This window comes from Egretta garzetta, unplaced genomic scaffold, assembly GCF_000687185.1.
Source record: "Egretta garzetta isolate BGI_Z169 unplaced genomic scaffold, ASM68718v1 scaffold52, whole genome shotgun sequence".
NCBI classification, from domain to species: Eukaryota; Metazoa; Chordata; class Aves; order Pelecaniformes; family Ardeidae; genus Egretta; species Egretta garzetta.
The window spans coordinates 108,324-112,893 of record NW_009258753.1 but is presented as its reverse complement, the minus strand read 5'-3'; positions in this window follow the sequence as shown (position 1 = coordinate 112,893).

Here is a 4,570-nt window from a genome sequence, read left to right as displayed (position 1 = left end):
CCTAATGCGTTTTAAATGTTTGTTCCTGATGCCCTGAAACTGCCATGTCCCTTAAACTTGAGAAAACACAAGCTTATTTGCACTAGAAAGAACGGCCAAAAAACAATCCTTAGGAGGACAGGGTGAAGAGCACCAGTCTGAACCTCTTTTTCTCATGAGAGAATTTCCTGTTCAAGCCCTCACCTCTGTTTCAAAATTGTATGGTCCCGGCAGAAAGTCTGTCAGTTCAATAATTAAATCATAATGCACTTTATATTGTGTAAATAATACCAGGAGCACATTTCTGCTCCTGCTCCGGTAAGGGGATGCTTCGGTAATGTAGTCTAGTGCTGAAAGAAGCCGTCTCCTGCATGCACGTGTCTGTTAGAGACCTCTCGTACTTGCTTGGTCCAGCTCCGCTCGTATGTTAGAGGGCAGGCGCTATATCGAGGATCCTCTCAAACCACCAAGAGTGGGATGATTTGGGGTTTTTTTTAAATTGAGATTTGCAGAGCTGCTGAGCATCCTCAGCTCTGCCGTCGCTGCGGCTCCTCACTCCTTCTGCAAATCTGACATCGCTGCCGAGGCTTAAAACCAAGCTTTTCATGTGTAGCCTTGACAAAGCCAAGTCCAGCAGCTCCCTCGTACTTGGCTTTCCCCACTGCTGGCGCAGAAGCTGGGGAGGTCCCTAAAAAGTTTATCCCGGGTGGAGGGGAGTTGCGGGGGCTTCCCCTGCCTTGCAGCCGTGGGGGTTGCGTTGAGTCCAGCCCATCGAGCTGGCGTTCTGGGTAAAGTACAGAGGCAGGGGCGTGCTAACGAAGGGGCGGGAAGCGTTTTGCACTGGTGTGGTGCGGGTGACCCACCGGGCGCTCCCGAGGGGGTGGCAAAACCCGCCGTGGCAGGTTAGTCACGTCGAGTCTGGATGACGGACTTTACCCATCGAGAAGCTGCAGTGGTTATTGGTAATCTACTCGTCGTCATAAGTGTTTCTTATCTGTATCCGATATATTAAAATTCATATTCACATATAGGCATTAATATATTTATGTGAGTATATCGTAGCCTGTAGTAGCTCGTAGCAAAATAATCTTATTTATCTGAAGTATGCAGTCTAAAGAGGGGGCAGTTTTCTCCTACTACCGGTCTGGATAAACGCGTTATTTCACCGAGAGCTGGTTGCATGATGTTTGTCGCGGCCCTTGTAAAGTTTCTGCTTTTAAGCATTCTCATCTCTTAGGTTTTCGGCAAGGCTGCAAGGGAAAATGTAGTCACAAGAAGGCAAAACTCTTCCTTGGAGGCATCATTGAGGTGAGGTGAGACCGATAAGGAAGAGGCAGCTGCAGGTACTGCCAGCCACATCGTGTTTCAATGCCATTTTACAACTGCTGGCTCTGCATATCTGTACTACCTTGTTCATAAAATCCCAACCAGAAGTATTAAAAACCCATCCTTTATGCAAAAAAAAAAAAGCATACAATTACCAAAATCAATGTCAGCACACTTTTTTTTTTGCTAAAGATGCCGTAATCTGATGATTGCCTATTTTTTTTTTCCCCTGTGGCCTATTGAAGTGACCTAAACTCACAGGGAAGGGAGTTGGTAGTGGTTAGGAAGCCTACTGCTCACTTGACTTGCAGCCCTTTTATTCAAACGTAGTAATTTTTATAGCAGAAAAAGGTTTATTATTATGTATTTTTATTGGGCAGATTTTGCACCAGGTAGGAAATTAATTAATAAGTGGTTTTAGTTCCATGGCATTCCTACTTTTGCTGTACATAGAGTATATATATATACAATTTCTAAAATAATTCTTAAAGAAAAGTATACCTTCTGTTTCATTTTCTATGCTGCTTCCTCCAAAATTAAAATGCCCTTTATTTTTCATTACTTTACATGTTGTGATGTCTAAAATTCACCTTTCCCCTCGTACCCCTCCATTCCTTTCAAGTAAAGGTTGCATTCGAAATAAAGAGTTTATCCAAATAAGAGTGGAAGTAAAGGCTACACTTAACGTATCATAAGCTACTTGCGTAAACCCAAGCCAGGCTGTTGCCCCACAGCCTTTGCCGAAACAAATCGCCTCTCTGGCGTTGATCCCACCGGAACAAACACTGGCATTGGGCAGCAAAGCTTGTCCAGCATATCTGAGATTTCCCAAAGGACCCGGAGAGCGTGATACGTCCCCACGGCCGCCCGGCAGGCTGGGACCGTAGACCTTGTCCCCTTGGATGGGCATGTTGGCGGTGGCTTGAGGTGGCAGCAGGTCTGAGCCATCCTCCTCGTACCTGCAGACGATGCCGCGTACACAAGTTGTTTCCCGGCTGTAGGGCATACTCCCCCTTGGGCAGTGGGTACATCGTCTTTACATTATTAATGCTAGTGTGGTGACGCCTTCTGTTGACCCCCCTGTCCTTTCACTTTCATCTGGAGTCATTAAAATTTCATTGCGTAGATGCGAAAACAAGGAAATTTGAGCATCTGGAGAAAGGAGATTCACCCACTGGGCTTTTTTTTCTCTGCAGAAGTGAAACCTGTGGTTCGCGTGAAGGGTCTCGGTTGCCCTCTGCATCCTACACGCTTGTAGTTCATTATTGCTTAGCCAGTCAGCGCTGCGAAATCACGGCTGCGGACGTTTTGGGGTGATCCAGTCTTGCCTAAAAATGGCTGAATTCTGTCATGACCACAGGAAAAAAAGCCCCGGCCAGGGGACAAGGTGCGTCTGGACTCGGGCGTTTTGGAAAAAGTTAAAGTCAGATCTTTCGCCGCTCTGTTTCTTCAAAATCTGCAGAAGCTTTCATGGGCTGACACCAATTTCTCTTCTTAGTATTTTGTCACGCCCGTGTTCAATTCCCCACCTGTACCTCCATAAAGGCAACGGTATTTTAAAGCATTGAGGTCAAATAAAATATCAGGAACTCCTGATGGATGACATGGCTTAAAAATTGGTTTTCCAGAAATGTCAAAGCATTAATTGAGGTTTTAGAAGCCAGACGCCGTTTTGGCGTTTCTGTGATGGATGTAATTAGATCGTTCCTTCCACATGCCGAGGCATCGTGCGAAACGTGAACCTGCGGCCTCGGGGTTCTCTTATGTACATTAACTTCTAGAAAGGTGTACGCTGGATGTTCCTTCCGGCCTTTTCATGCTTGTTGGACGTGTTTTGTGTTTTTATTGTACTCAGAGGTAGCCTCGAGGTGCCTGGCTGCCACCCCAATAAAGCCATCATTAACAATTTGCTAATTCATCTTCCTAGTTGATAGGCTACCTTGACACGCTTGGAGTGGCACATGGAAATTGCTGGCTATGTACAGAGTAGCCGCCGTAAATAAAGAAAGACACACTCCATTTTTTAGGTGTTTCGGACCCATCCTACATACTAGCATGCAACAGGGAAGGATAACGGCTCCTGCCTTGGAGTTGTTGGCTGGAAGTGCAGCCGGTCACGGTGGGTTTCTTAACCACGGTGGGGGAAAGCCATCCTGCACGCAGAAGTTTGCGTCTAGCTGTTTCTTCTTGATCGTTTGCCTCGCAGAGATTAATTGGAGGAAAAGATCGCCCTTCGTGAAGTCGGTTGCTGGAAGACAGCTAGAGGTAACACTCTCTGCCCAGCCCCACTAAGCGCGGTGCTGGATGTAACATCTGTGAAATTATACATGTGACACACAAATTAACATCGAGAGAAGGGAGTGAGGAATATTAAATATACATATATATGCATATACGTATTAAAAATAGTAATTTTTTTTCTGTTTCCAACAGGTCCTTCCCTTTCGAGACATTAAAATGTTAGTTGTTGTCTTTTCTGTTTTCCATATGAGAGACGTTCAACGTGCAATATGAGCAGGGAGATAGATTTCACAAGCAATATCAACGTACTATACCATTAGCGTTAAATCTTTACACTACAAATTGCGTGCAATAGAGCCTGCATTTCAAAACAGCAGAGAGTATGTGGGATAAAAGGCACGGGTTAACCTCAGGCTCTTACAAGAATTCCCATCTGGTCGTTGTTCTGAGCACGTTGTTGGCACGGTGCGGAGGGAGAGGGGGAGTAAGAGCAGAGAGAAGCGCTTCCCACCGAGGCAGAGGAACGAAAAGGCAGGAGGGGGCGGAGGGAAGCGAGGACGAGATTCGTGCTCCAGGGAATCGCAGAGCATGACGATGGGTTTATCTGTGGTAGGAGGAATAGGTGGCACCGTCAGCATGGGAGTCCCGCAGAGTCGGGGAAGGAGGCAGAGAGTCTGGATCCTAATGCTCCTCTTGGGGGCTGGGGTGGGTCTCTTTGGCTGGGTCTCCTTCCTCTTTGGGGTGCATCTGTCCGGCAGTAACACGCTCTGCAAGCGTCGAGTCTTGCCAACAAACCCAACGGATGGAGTTACTGCTTTTGCAGCTTGCTTTTTAAGACTCGAGCGGCTTGGCTTTTACTGTGCTGCGGGGCTTGCCCAGGAACACCTTCAGGAGCTTAGGGGAGCGTGCGAGTGTTGGTGGCCCATAAGGATTGCTCACGCCATCCCAATTTATGGATGCTCGCGTGTGCTTTTCACCGGAGCCTTGCTCCACACGCTGCTCTGACTGCCTCCCGCTCCGGGAA